This window comes from Microtus oregoni, unplaced genomic scaffold (genome assembly GCF_018167655.1).
Source record: "Microtus oregoni isolate MIOR12 unplaced genomic scaffold, Mior012 000003F_ref0000135, whole genome shotgun sequence".
NCBI lineage: Eukaryota > Metazoa > Chordata > Mammalia > Rodentia > Cricetidae > Microtus > Microtus oregoni.
The window spans coordinates 63556971-63571859 of NW_024543062.1; the positions used below are offsets into that span (position 1 = coordinate 63556971).

Below are 14889 nucleotides of genomic sequence, written 5' to 3' on the forward strand. Positions count from 1 at the left end.
ATTTAATCCAATTCCAGTCAAAGCACCCAACCCCTAGCCCTTGATATTTCTGAGAAAGGATCTCAGGTTGGCCTCGATCCTCCTGTGTTGTGGGAGGTCCTTCCGCTCCAGCCTATAGCCGCTGAGATACCAGCCCATTGGGGCGTGGTCTCTCTCCCTTTAAAAAAGCGGCCACTTCCCTCTCCTCTCTCTCTTCACTTCCTGCTCCGCTGGCCACTAGACTCCCTTCCTGGTTACGCAGAGGGCTGTTGTCTGGGACGGTGATCTGTAAGTTTTTTCCCCTTTAAATAAATACCACCCTATTAATCATAATTCCAAACTGGTGTGGCATTGTTTGTGACTTACGCCTTCAGTTGGCACCCAACGTTTGGTGTTAGGACCTCTCCTTCCCCCGCTCGGCCTAGTTCGGCTTGGCGCGAGCCTCCCTTCCTCAGCCGCGGCCTGTGCCTTGCGGCAGCAGTGGCCACCTTCTGGCGGCGGCCTTGTGGCCTGTGTCTTGTACGTGGAGCCAGCAGCTTAATATAAATCATCACGCACAGGCTTTTCTTGCTACAGTTCTTTATATTTTCTCTTTAGACACCTCAGATTGACTTCCACTCCCCACGCACCCTATCGTCTGCCTCCCCACGTGGATTTAAACTCCACAGGCCTGCATAGTCTCTGGTTTGCTCTTTTCTGAGTCGTTTTTAAATCTCCCTTGCAAGCACAGCTCTTAAGTGGCGCGAACCAGACCACACGGTTGCTGAAAGCTGCAACCCCTCAGGGTGACTCTGTCACTTGGAGGCATAAGCGGCTTCCAGGTTGCTCTTCTCTACCCCTGGATTCTGGGTTTCTGGTTCCGTCTCTGGAATTGATTTAATTACATTTACTTTGTTGAGAAACTTGCATTTTCCAGTTTTTAACATCTACTAAGGCACTGAAACAGGACCCCGTTTTCATGGTGACTTGGCAACAGCGCCACCTGCTGGATAATAGGTAATATGGCAGTTTTCGTTTCTAACGCAAATTTTACTGCTTTGTTTTCACTAATACAATGGATTAGTAAATTTATATTTACTAATACAATGGATTACGTCATGCAAGGTTTATATGATTATGGGGATACCTTAATTTGCTTGTTACTAGGTTTCAGTTTTCTTTTCCATATTCTATCATTAAGGAAGAATATGGCACTCCTAAGAACGATAGAATCTTTACGAACTAATAATGAACAGGAAGAATATGGCACTCCTAAGAACGATAGAATCTTTACAAACTAATAATGAACAGAAGAATATGGCACTCCTAAGAATGATAGAATATTTACGAACTAATAATGAACAACTAATTGACAGGATTAAAATTATTGAAAATCAGAGGTTATCTGAACAAGTGGATACTATGACAGACAAAATTGACTCCATATCCAAGGGTACTAGAAAGTTACCTGAAAGGGTTCAGGCTGTTGAATTTGACCTTCAGACTTTATCACAAAGTTTTGATAAGGTAACAGACAGAATGTACCTCCAAGATGGGAATCTACATGATATACAAGAAAAGTTTAAGGAGGACATGTTATCTTTGAAGGAAAAAATTAAAGCTTTGGAATCACAGGTGCAGAATGGAGACCAAAAAATTGATACCTCAGTGAAATCACTGGAAATATATACAGGTCAGAAGATTCAGGATTTAAGAGAGACAATGATAAAAAGATTTGAAAAGATTGGAGAAATTATTGCAGCTGGTGAACAGAATAAGGAGGCACAAGGACAGGATACAATGCCTCCACCAGCTATTAGAACTGGCTTACCCAGGGTTCTAGCAACATACCCTATACTTAATTCTGACAAAGCGTCAACTTCTAAAGGCTCAAAGGGAGTCAGAGAAGCTAGATCGATGCCAATAGCAATGAATGATCTGAAAGAAACTAAGCAAGCTGTTATTAATTTTGGCTTGTACAATGCATATGTAAAGGAAATGATAAGGACTTGGGCTTCTAATGCTAGAGCTACCCCCCATGATTTCCATTAGTTAGTGTCTGCAGTTTTAGATAATGGACCTTCCTTGATGTTTGGAATTTATTTCAGAGAAGAATCCAAACATATGGAACAGCAAGGAAGAGTAAAAGGTGTTGAGGTTTCCCAAGATCAAATTCTTGGTGCAGGAAAATATGCTGATCCACAGGTCCAAGCTCTTTATGACGATGAAGTTCTGTGTCTATGTCACCAAGCAGCTTTAAATGCTTGGAATAGGATACAAGATCCAGCAAAAAGGGTTGAATCATATACCAGAATTAGGCAGGGACAGAGAGAACCCTTTATTGACTTTTTGCAAAGATTAATTAAGGCTCTGGACATAGGGGTAACAGACCCAGAAGCTAGACGAATACTTCTTGAATCTCTAGCTTTTGAGAATGCAAACATAGAATGCAAAAAGATAATTGGGCCTTTAAAGTCTAGATCAGCACCTATGGATGAATGGATTCAGCATACGATGAATGTTGAGACGTTTAGCTATAATGATGAATCTTGGGTAGGAGAAGCGATTTCCAAAGCAATGAGGAGACATCAAACTGCAAGGTGTTTTAATTGTGGTAAATTAGGACATTTGCAAAGGGATTGCAGGCAAAGAATTTCTAGGAATAGTATCTCTTCTGGGAATGACAAAAATAGGAGACCTCGGCTTTCAGGTATATGTAGGAGATGTGGTAAAGGCCGGCATTGGTCCAACGAATGCAGGTCAACAACAGACAGACAGGGCAATCCGATATCGGGAAACTCCTTGGGGGGCCTCTCGCAGGCCCCCAAGCCAACAGTGGCCCAGTCATTCCCAGTCACAGTGGAGAACGTGCCACACCAAGAAAATTAAAAGCTCCAATTTCTGCTGTAAAAAGTAATACTGGTCTAAATGATGAATTACGTGTGGAGGATGAGTCAAAAAAACCCAGTAGGACAGAGTAAACGTATATTTTGACAGACTTCTATTAATGATCAAAGACCAAAGCTAAGAGTCTATATAAATGGCACTTTTATTGAAGGCTTATTAGACACAGGTGCGGATGTAAGTATCCTTGGCATCCGAATTGGCCTCTTCAAGAGGTAGATGTTCAGTTCCTGGGAATTGGAACCCTATCTCGTGTAAAACAAAGCACAAGATGGGTTGAATGCATAGGGCCCGAAGGGCAAATAGGAAGACTAAGGCCATATATAGCCAATATTGCCATAAATTTATGGGGCCGTGACCTGCTACAGCAATGGAATACCCAGATTAACATTCCTGTAGTTCCAGGAACTCATAATTCTGGGAAGGATATGATGAGGTATTATGGAAAAAAGGTCACCAGCCATTCAGGCTGTACAAGAGCATACAGCAAATACCAAACCTTTAGAGGTACCAACAGCCCTACCTTTAAAATGGCTAACTGAGAAGCCAACATGGATCAAACAGTGGCCTCTAGCTGAAGATAAACTACAGGCATTGGAACAGCTGGTGCAAGAGCAACTAGATGCTCACCATATTGAAGAATCAACCAGCCCTTGGAATTCTCCTGTGTTTGTTGTAAAAAACAAATCTGGTAAATGGAGAATGGTGACAGATCTAAGAGCTGTCAACAAAGTAATTCAACCTATGGGCCCACTACAATCTGGAATTCCTTTGCCTTCTCTGTTACCAAAAGGATGGCCTTTTATAGTTATTGATTTGAAAGATTGTTTTTTCACTATACCGTTACAAGAAAAGGATAGAGAAAAATTTGCCTTCACAGTGCCTACTTATAATAATTCTCAGCCTAATAGGAGATATCAATGGACTGTCCTCCCACAGGGTATGCTCAATAGTTCTACATTGTGCCAATATTTTGTAAGTAAGCCATTGGAAATAATTCGTAAACAATTCCAAGTCCATAATTTATCATTACATGGATGACATCTTGTTATCTGATTCAAATAAAGATACTTTAGAAAGGATGTTTGAAGTAAAGAAAGTCTTGCCTAGGTGGAGATTACAAATTGCCCCTGAAAAGATTCAAAGAGGAAATTCTATTAATTACCTAGGTTACAGAATAGGGTTAGAGAAAATTAAAACGCAAAAGGCACAAATTAGGAGAGACCGGTTAAAGACTCTTAATGACTTCCAAAGATTGTTAGGAGACATTTCCAGTCTACGACCAGCTGTTGGGATAACACCTGATCTAATAGTTCATTTAAACAAAACCTTAGATGGTGATAAAGATTTGAATAGTCCAAGAAAACTGACAGCTGAAGCAGAAAAGGAACTGACAATGATTGAGGAAAAATTACAGGACGCATATGTGGATAGGGTGAACCCAGATCTTAGCTGCATCCTAGTCATATTGCCTTCCAGAATTTCTCCTACAGGGATTCTAATGCAGAGGGAAGATATTATTTTAGAGAGGATATTTATACCTAATAAACCAAGTAAAAAATTAAAAACTTATGTGGAAAAAGTCTCTGAATTAATTATAAAAGGTAAGCTGAGACTTCGTCAACTAGCAGGTATAGACCCAGCAGAAATTATAGTGCCTTTTACTACTGAAGAAATAAAAAAGTTATGGGAAGACAATGAACCATGGCAAAGAGCTTGTGCTAATTTTTTGGGAGAAATTAATAGTAACTATCCCAAAAGTGGTAGACTTAACCTCATAAAAAGAACATCTTGGATTCTTCCTAGAATTGTACGTGATGCTCCAATAACTGGAGCCTGTACGTTCTATACTGATGCAAATAAATCAGGGAAAGCAGGTTACAAGTCAGATGAATTGAGTAAAGTGGAACAAAGCCCTTATAATTCTGTCCAGAAGGCAGAATTATATGCCATTCTTATGGTGCTAAGGGATTTTAAAGAACCTCTTAATATAGTTACAGATTCACAATATGCAGAAAGAGTTATCTTGCATATTGAAACCACTGAATTTATACCAGATGACACAGAGTTGACTTCATTGTTTATCCAGGTACAAGACATAATCAGGAACAGGCTTTGTCCGATGTACATAACACACATCCGGTCCCATACAGGTCTGCCTGGTCCTCTAGCCCAAGGCAACGCTGAAATTGATCAATTATTGATTGGAAGTGTGTTGCAGGCCTCAGAGTTTCATAAGAAGCATCATGTCAATAGTAAAGGCCTAAAGAATTTTCCATTACTTGGCAACAAGCTAAGGACATTATAAAGAGATGTCCTACTTGTTCTTTCTATAATCAAACACCGTTGCCTGCAGGGAGTAACCCAAAGGGTACTAAGAGAAATGAAATCTGGCAGATGGATGTGTTCCACTTTATGGAATTTGGTAAATTAAAATATGTACACCATACCATAGACACGTATTCAGGTTTTCAATGGGCTACTGCCCTGAGCTCAGAAAAGGCTGATTCAGTAATCACACATTTATTGGAAGTTATGGCCATCATGGGTATACCTGCACAAATAAAGACAGAAAATGGTCCAGCATATGTATCTAAGAAAATGAAATGCTTTTTTGATTATTATAATATAAAACACATTACAGGTATACCAAATAATCCTACAGGTCAGGCAGTTATAGAAAGATCAAATCGTACTATAAAGGATATGCTGAACAAACAGAAAGGGACCGAAAATAACCCCAGAAATAGATTACATAATGCTTTATTAACCTTGAATTTTCTTAACGCTAATGAGAAAGGAACGACAGCAGCAGAAAGACATTGGATAATGGAAAAGTCTGATGAACTATATCAACCGATTTATTTCAAAGATGTGCTGACCTCTCAATGGAAGCCAGGAGATGTGCTACGTTGGGGAAGGGGTTTTGCTCTTGTTTCCACAGGAGAAGAAAAATTGTGGATACCATCAAAATTAATAAAGTTTCGATTTGAAGAGGAGAAACCTCTTGGAAAGGAGAAATGACAACTCATCCACAATGATGATATTCATACAGGTGGTAAAAAAAAAAAACATAGAATGGGGGCAGGGTTCTGTTCTTATCTCCACAGGAAAACACTCATCTTTGAAAAATTCAAGGGACCCTGGATGTTTGGATACTGACAGATGGAAAAATACCTGCCCAATAGGAAATATCAAGAAAACTGAACGGGTTGTGTAAGTAAAATATATTAAACCATATTTCTAAATTTATAAAGCTGGTTTTGAAGTTGGACTCTGGCTCAGTCCCTCTCCAATTCCAAGCCTGTTAGTAAGAGAAAAACCCAGAGTTTCTGGCGTTTCTGTCTCATGTCAAGAGCCATGATATGGGACAGAAAGAAATATGAGTTTAGAAAACATCTTTGCTTTTCTTCATATCTATCATACTTTTCATTGAATATATCTATCATGCCTTTCACTGAATATATATATATATATATATATATATATATGTCTATATGATTAATGTTTAAGTTTTTCACAATGAATAATGAGTTTTTCCTGAAGTGACATTTGAAGTTTCCAGGAAGAAGATGGGGCCCCATAACAACAACTCCACCTGGTTGATATGACGTCATGATACTGATAGCGCTACTACAAGACCTGCTTTGGGTACCAGCTGCACAAGACAGTTCCAACTTGGTTAGCTGAAATGGTGCACATCTTATACAACATTTTGGCCAGACCTGCACAAAATACTCAGAGACTACTTGCAATTTTAAAAGACATTGATCTTGAAATTTAACCATCATTTTACTTTCACAGGATCCCCCAGAAAGAACGTCGCCCCCATGACAGCTGGAAGTAATTCTAGAGAATGACGTCCCCTCTCCCAGTAAAGTTTGCCCTTGGGTTTAGGGACATCATTTAGGGATTGATTATAATTAGTATATGATTGAGGGTTGGGGGAGGAATTTTATAAGCTCAGGGATCATTTTGGAAGAAAAAAAAAAGAGGGATGATGGGATAATAGATTTATAATTGTGAGTTACTGTTTTTAGACAAATATATTGGTATTGATTCTTGTATATTATTGATACAAAGTTAAATTATATTGACTACTGTATGCATGCATGTTTCTACCTGTTTAAAATATTTTTTATGTATTGACATATATTGTATTGATATATATTGTATATATTTACCATATTGCAGTGTATATTTCTACCTCTGATTAAGATACTTATATATTGTTTGTGTATTGATATATATTTACCATACTGCAATGTATATTTGTACATTGTTTATATTTGGAGGTCATTGTCCTCATTTGTTTCACAGTCGTTTATTGTCTTAGTCTTTAAGTTAGATAGATATTGAAAATTATATAGATTAATAGTCATCTAAGTTTTTCATTTATAATTAGACTAATCAGGTCCTTTAGATATATAGAGATTATACTCAGTATAGATAGATAATCTTCAACTTCTTCAAAGAGCTGTAGAAAATGGCCTTTAATCTAACTCAGAGTTTTGTGGTAGTGAGACACAATTGCTCCTGGCCAACACCGCTCTATTCCTGAGAGAATGTTGAGCACCAAAGACACTCCACCTGGAGCCTTTCTTTTTGGCAGAACTGGCCTTTGGGCAAAGAAATGCCCATTCCTCAACCACTGACAGAGATACCGAGCTTGCATCAATGGATAAAACAGGACTGTCATATCCTTCCAAGACAGGGTAAGATAGTTTTGAAAAGTTGCTTGCCTTTGAAAATGGTATGTCAGTTATGTTAGGCCTTAGCCAAAGTTGGTTGCTTCAACGCTGCTAACGTGACTTTGGGTGATTGCCCAGGTAGCTAGTTGTCTCTGTGATTTGTTGCATGTTTTGGAAGTTGTTTTACTGAACTTCCTAATTACCCAGGTAACATTATTTCCCTTCTCAGATCTTCGATGAGGTTGAAGACTATATAAATGTAGTTACTTTTCTCTCATGACTTGGCCAAGTTATTTATTATACAAGACCTAAGCTAGTTAGAATAGGATATTTGTACTTATTGTATGTAATATCGTAGTAGGTTTAGAACTCTCTTACTTAAACAAAATGGGGAGGTGTTGCGGGAGGTCCTTCCGCTCCAGCCTATAGCCGCTGAGATACCAGCCCATTGGGGCGTGGTCTCTCTCCCTTTAAAAAAGCGGCCACTTCCCTCTCCTCTCTCTCTTCACTTCCTGCTCCGTTGGCCACTAGACTCCCTTCCTGGTTACGCAGAGGGCTGTTGTCTGGGACGGTGATCTGTAAGTTTTTTCCCCTTTAAATAAATACCACCCTATTAATCATAATTCCAAACTGGTGTGGCATTGTTTGTGACTTACGCCTTCACTCCTGCCTCCTTAGCAGCTGCTGTTGCACGTGTGTGCCCCTAGAACTGATGTCCTAAATGTCCTTTTGGCATCCCCAACAACTAGCACCTCTCTGACAAGTACTACACAATGTAGGTCCTCAAATGCCCATAGTGAGGACACAGGCTTGTGAAGGAAGCCCAAGTAAGCAGAAGGCCCTGCTTATCTGGACAAGTTCCTGCATGGGGCATGAACCACTGCACCCTCCCTCCCTGGGATGACACATCTCTTCAGAACTCACCAGCTCCTCAGAATACCATCTCCTTCTGGTACCCACCAGTGTGAAATGCCCTTCCAGTAACAAGGCAGTGGCATGCCAATCCCAAGAACAAAGAGATGAGGATCAAAGGATGGTCACATTTGAGGAAGACAGTCTGCAATAAGCTGCATGTACCCATCATGCAAGAGGAATTTCATCCTTGCTACACAGACCTCCTACCATGTCTGGGCTGGGCAGCATGTGGCTTCAGCTTAGTGATAAGGCTAGGTTCTGCCAACTAAGCTTTGGTTCTCTTTTCAAAATCTTAGGTGGTGTTAGGTGAATAGTGGCTTTGCAGACATGCCAAGAGGGCTGAAACCCCAGTACCCTCCCCCTTTTAATTCTTCTTTTATTTTTACTTTTATATGCATTGGTATTTTGCCTGCATGTCTATGTGAGGGTGTCAGGATCCCCTAGAACTGGAGGTACAGACAGTTGTAAGATGCTATGTCAGCCTGGGAGTCCTCTGAAAGAACAGCCAGTGCTCTTAACCACTGAGCCATCTCTCCAACCTCTTAACTTTTATTTTATATACATTCATGTTTTGCCTACATGTATGTCTGTGTACGTGTGTGCCTGATACTCAAAGAGTCCAGAAGAGGGTGCTGGATATCCTAAGACTAGAGTTAAGCAGAGCACAGCAACATGGGTGCTGGGAATGAATCCGGGTCCTCTGGGAGCGCAAACAATGCTCTTAACCGCTGAGCCATCTCCTCTCTTTTTTCTCCATTTTTCACTTGGCTGTTTAATCTGTTCTTTTAGCTTTATCATATCTACTATTGATAAGATGGGTGTGGTAGGAGTCCTCTTGAACACTGTGCCAGCTGCTCTTACTGCAAATGTACCCCTCCCCCACTGTGAGCCTTTTTTAGAGACAGTGTCCCTCTAACCTAACCTGACTGTCCTGGAACTCACTCTGTAGACCAGGCTGGCCTCAAACTCACAGAAGTCTCCCTGCCTCTGCCTCCGGAGTGCTGGGATTAAAGGCGTGCGCCACCACCCTGGCTTCAAATGCACTTTTAAATAATTACACCCTGTTCAGTCTGTATAGGGTCACCTGGATGTAAAACGTTTTCAGGGTTAACCATTTGGAAGAGGAAAACCAATGGGTGTGCTCTTTCCTGGGGAAGACTATTCCTCCTACTCTCAGCATTCTGCAGCTGTCTGTAGTTCTGTGAGTAGACCCCATCCCCATATTAGCACGCCTATTGGTGTCGTCCAGGCTCAGTTCACAGGTGGGCAGCCATGTTTGTGAGATTATATGGGTGTGGCTTACCTTATAGTAAGCTTCCTGTTCCTCTTGTTCTAACAACCTTTCCTCTCATCTGCAACGATCCCTGAGCCTTGGGTGCAGTTGTGCTGTGGGTGGATCCCCTGGGACTGAGCGCCACAACTCTGCATTTTGACCAGTTACAGTTTCCTTTAATGGCTTCCGTCTGTTGCAAGGAGAAGTTTCCTTGCTAAGGGGTGTGAACAACACTTTTAGATGTATCTAGGGACTGGGCTGGTGTAGTAGGGTGGAGGTTGTAGTCTCCTTTCAAGACCCATGACTTCACTAGACCTGAGTCGTTATCTAGATTTCTAGTACCAGGCATGATTTCTCTCTTGTCGAGCCACCTTAAGACCAATTACAGAGCCATCGGTTACTGCCAAGGAATGCATGTGCCTCTACTGCAGCCTTAAGGTGTGTTGTGCTATGCTGGTTGTTGCTATGGTTCACAGGCATTATAGCTGGATAGAGGTGTTGGTTGCTTCCTTCCTTTGGAAGCTTGCATGGTGCCTTTCTGGTATCAAGAAAGCTAGTTCCCAGGGAGCAGGTCTTCAGGTTAGATTTAGCTCCTATCCTCTGAGTCCTGTATCCAAAGTCAAGCACTTTCTTAAGAGCTAATATATTAACTCTCTAAGCCTGCTACTCCCTTTATCTGTAAATGTGACGATATAGACACACACACACAGTTTTGAGTAGTAAATGAGATAATAAAGACAAAGCCCAGTTCCTAACCAGTTGACTATGATGATTATAACCACAGCAATCAGATAGATTTGGAGGCTTGAGGGCAGGAACAGGGAACTGCCCAACTTGCCTGGCGAACATTGAGACTGTCTCTCTTTACACTTCTGACACTACCTTCTCACACTACCTTCTTGCAGGCTGACTGGGGAGTTACCAAGTTACTGTAATCTAAAGTGCTTAGCACAAGTCTGCAGAAGACAGAATGGCACTTAGCACTGGGTTAGCCGGTTGGATGAATGAATGATTGAATGAATTGGAGGAAGTGTGCATCTCTAGGCTCAGAGCAGGATATATTCTGAAGGTATTCTTTAAAGGCATTTATACACCAGCCTCCACACCTCACGAGATCACACCCTGTTTCATGATGGGCACCTCCACACAGTATCCCTAGGGTCCCTGCAGGCTGGGAAAGGGGACTGGACTGATTCTTCCTTCTCCTAGTTCCTCTCACTCTGCTGCCTGCAGCCATCCCACTGCAACCGCAAAGAAATGGATCAGCAATCAAGATGGGTAACCGCCTCAAAAAATGAAGGCATCAGTTGACACTCATCACCAAGAAAGCCACAGGCACTGTGGACAGGAAGGTTGTCATAGCAACAGTCAGGTGGGACCACCTATCTATTCTGCCGTGGGAAATTTACCTTGTCAGGTATGAGGGCTTCCTTAGGGACTCAAGCCTCTAGCGCTCCAGCTTGAGCAGACACTAAGGACAAAGTAGGTGGCCAGCATCACCCAGTCACCAATCCTGGCACCAGTAACCCACAGTAACCGTGGCCTCTTCCCCATCCCAGAATTCTAGATGGGATACTACCTGTGCCTCAAGTAAACCTAACTGTCACCATCTCCCCAAAAACCAAGTTCTGCAGAAGCCCCAATTCAGCAGTTTCTGCTCATACTGTGATAATTAACAGTGAAGAGCGTTCTGTCCATTTTCTCTGCAGAGGCTGCAGGTCCTCTCCCATTATCTACTCCAGGGATAGTTACAAGATAGACATTTCTTTTCATTTTCACAGTACTCTCCCAACACGCACCGCACTGTTTGTGTGTGTGTGGTATGTGTACACACGTGTGTATACATGTGAGTGAATGTTCATGTGGGCACATCGTGTGTGTGCCTGTGTGCAGGCCAGAGTCCAAGCTTGGGTGTCACTCCTCATGTGTGACCTTTAATTTTATAGGTATTGTTTTCAATTGGCTTTGGCTCCCTTTCAAAGGGGAAGGCAAGCGAGGAGGAGGAGGCAGCCTCACGTCTCTAATCCACCACAGCATTCAACAAGCAGTGGCTAGCCTTTCCGGAAGTCTGTCCTGCCCCAGCCTCGGCTTCACTCACCAACTCTCTTTGGCAATGGAGGCAGCAACCAGGACTTGGCAAAGGGCTGAGATGACCAGTGGGCAAGGGAGGGATCGAGAGGCAGCACCAAGAAAAGACTTGGAGTGGTTGATAAGTTCCTGCACCCTGATAAGCCTCTCCACAAATGCAGCCGCCACCACCACAATCCAAATCAGATCAAATCAAACCCAGTTAGAAAAATCCCAGGTTTAATGGATAAAATGCTCCCAGGTGATTTCCCAGACCCCCAAAGAGGACACAGGGAAGAGGTACTAGAAACCACCTGTTTTGTGGGGAGCAGTTTAAGCACCCCATGGGAGTGGTCTTGAGAATCTCTAGGGAAGGGGTCATCATTTGGTGGACTTTCTGAGATGTGGCAGGGTTTGGAGAGAGATGGGGGAGGGGGCTTGGGGTGGAGCTTCCACCAGAACAGTGGTGACATCCAAACCAGTTTATAACAGGAGTATTAGGCAATCAGACAAGCTACGGGGAGTGGTTGAGCCACCCCGGTGCATGTGACTAAGGACCCCCAACTATAGCTAACCTTTCTTGGTTGTTTACTTCATGCCCAGCATATCCAAACTGTTTTTCCTCCTACTCATTTACCGATTCTTCAGAGGAATCGTCTGAGGTAGGCACTATTTTTTTTTTGGTAGGCACTAATGTTAACCTCCATTTCCCACTGCGAAGACCTGAGCCTAGGCAGCCCAGCCTTGTGATCTGGAAACAGGAACTGACTAACAACTTGGAGTGTCAGCTTCAGCTCTGTCCCGTCATTCATCAGCCTTCTCAAACAGCTACGATTAATCATCTCTTACTGATGGGGACACCAGATATAAGGAGGCAAAAGTCGCAGCCAATGGCACCTAAGAGGCTGGCTGATGTGGCCCTTCTCCAAAGCCCACTGTGGCCCCCGAGAGCTGTCACCTGGAACCTGAACCAGTCCCATTCCTGCTTGCCCACCCAGCAATGCTCCCCAGCTCAGGAAGCTCACAGCAAGCCTGGCAGGAAAGACCCTGGTGCTTTTTCCAATCCCAGTTCTCATCACTGAGCTGGAAATAAAAAAGAAACAGGTTCTCCTATTTCTCCCGTGAATTTGCTACCAAGGGAATCTCTGTGCTGCTAAAGGCCAAATATTCTTTGAGTTGGGTGTGAGGACAAATGCTTGTAATCTCAGCACCTGTGAGGCTGAGGCAGGAGGATCTCAAAGCCAGCGTAGGCTACACAGTGAGTTCAAGGCCAGGCTGAGCTATATACCTTAAGACCCTATTTCAAAAATCCCAAGGATGGGAATGCAGCCCAGTGGCAGAGTGTTTTCTCAGCATTCACCAGGCCTTCAGAGTACTTAGGGCAGCCATTTTTAATGGCTGTACATCTTCCACCCTGTACCCCATATCCGCTCACACCACCCACAAGGCCGTGTCTCCCTAAACCCCAGTATCACTGTTCTGCTGAGTTGGCTGTTCTGCACTTTGACAGGTGGGAAGCAAGAGCACCAACAGGGGACCTCGCCGGCCTCCTCCTATGACAAAGTATCAAGGAGCCTTGATTTAGAGGCCATGACCAGGGCCAGGAACCAGGCCCAAGGCCAGAAAGCTTCTAGTAAAAAGAGGAATATCTGTGTCTCACGGGGGTTTCGCTTCAGAGGAAGCCATAATGCCTCACTCCATCTCCGCCTTTCGCTGTGAGACAAGGGGCTCTCACTGACTCTGGAGCTAGGCTGGCGGCCAGCAAACACCAGCAACGCTGTCTCGGCACCATCCACCCACCTGGAGTGGGTGTGTATCTGTGTGTGCACAGGAACGTGCAGCCATCCACGGCTGCTTATAAAGGCGCTAGAATTTGGAATCAAGTCTTCACGACAGCGCAGCAAGCACTCAACCATATCCTCAGCCTTCAGATGGTTTTCTTTTTAAAGATGGAAGCTAGGATGTGGAGCATAAAACAAGGGTGTTGTGGAGAAGAGCAAGGTGGCTCCTCCAAAAGACCAGACACAGAAGTGCCATGTGGCTCGGCACAGCAATCCCACGGAACCGTGGCTCGGCACAGCGATCCCACGGCTCAGGAATATACAGCCCCAGGAACCGAAAGCAAGCTCTACCTCCAGACTCGCAGCAACACTATGACAACCAAGAGACGGAAACAAACCAACAATATGCAGTTTATAGATACAATGGATTCTTTGCCTTAAAAAGGAAGGAAATGACGCGCTGCAACATGAATGAACCATGAAACATGCTAAGTGAAAAAGGCCAGACGTAGGGGACAACCACTGTTATGTTCTCACTGGTGAGGGACTGGGAACGCAGAGAAAAGGATAGCGTTCCAGGCACCGGAGGAGCCAGTTTCAGGGTAGAGTGACCTGCTGGGGGGTGGGGGGGGGCGGAGTTGATGACTGTCATATAACATAATGGTAGAGAATGCCCTCTAACTACATTTTACAATGGTGTATCGGTAAATTTGATGCTGTGTATATTTTAACACACATTGTTTGCTTTTTTGAGACAGAGCCTCAATTTGTACTGTACCCCAGGCTAACATGAGAGTCATGTTAATCCCCCTGCTTCAGCTTCTCAAATGCTGGGGTTACAGGTGTGTGACACCACCCTGGCTCACTTTTGTTTGCTTGTTTTTAATCAAGAGACAAAGTCTAGAGCTGCAGTTCAGTGGTAGGGTACTTGGCTAGCATGTGCTGAGGCCCTGGGTTCCATACCTAGTACCCCCCCCACACACACACACACATACACACACACACACAAATCAGCTATAAACTGTTCATTAACTGCACTTCAGACACCTTAATCCACACAGAAGCTAAGACAAGAACGCGACAGCCCCACAGACTGGGGACTAGCATGAGATGGAGCGTTAAAAGGGCAACCTGGCTGCTGGCAAGGCCATAATTAAAGTCACTAATTGAAGAGTCTAGAAACAGCCAGAGCCAGATAGTGCCCGCTCTGCCATCGAGGTCTTTCCCCACAGTCTCTAAGAAAGATGAAAGGCTTCCACCTGCAACACAAGGTGTACTTAGATTCTGCCGCTGGGAGGCA

At 43.3% G+C, this 14889-nt stretch overlaps 1 protein-coding gene across 5 annotated transcripts in view; it reads right to left on the reverse strand.

Moving 5' to 3' along the window:
* The window catches only part of Sox13 (SRY-box transcription factor 13), a 51983-nt gene that overhangs the window by 20283 nt on the left and 16811 nt on the right, over positions 1 to 14889 (reverse strand). The window contains exon 1 of one of the 5 annotated variants that reach the window (XM_041648947.1): positions 5313 to 5338. The exons of the other annotated variants lie outside the window; for them this stretch is intronic. The gene's annotated coding sequence lies outside the window, so the exon portion shown is untranslated. Of the gene's footprint in view, positions 1 to 5312; positions 5339 to 14889 lie in introns of those variants that run through there. 5 annotated transcript variants of the gene reach the window in all.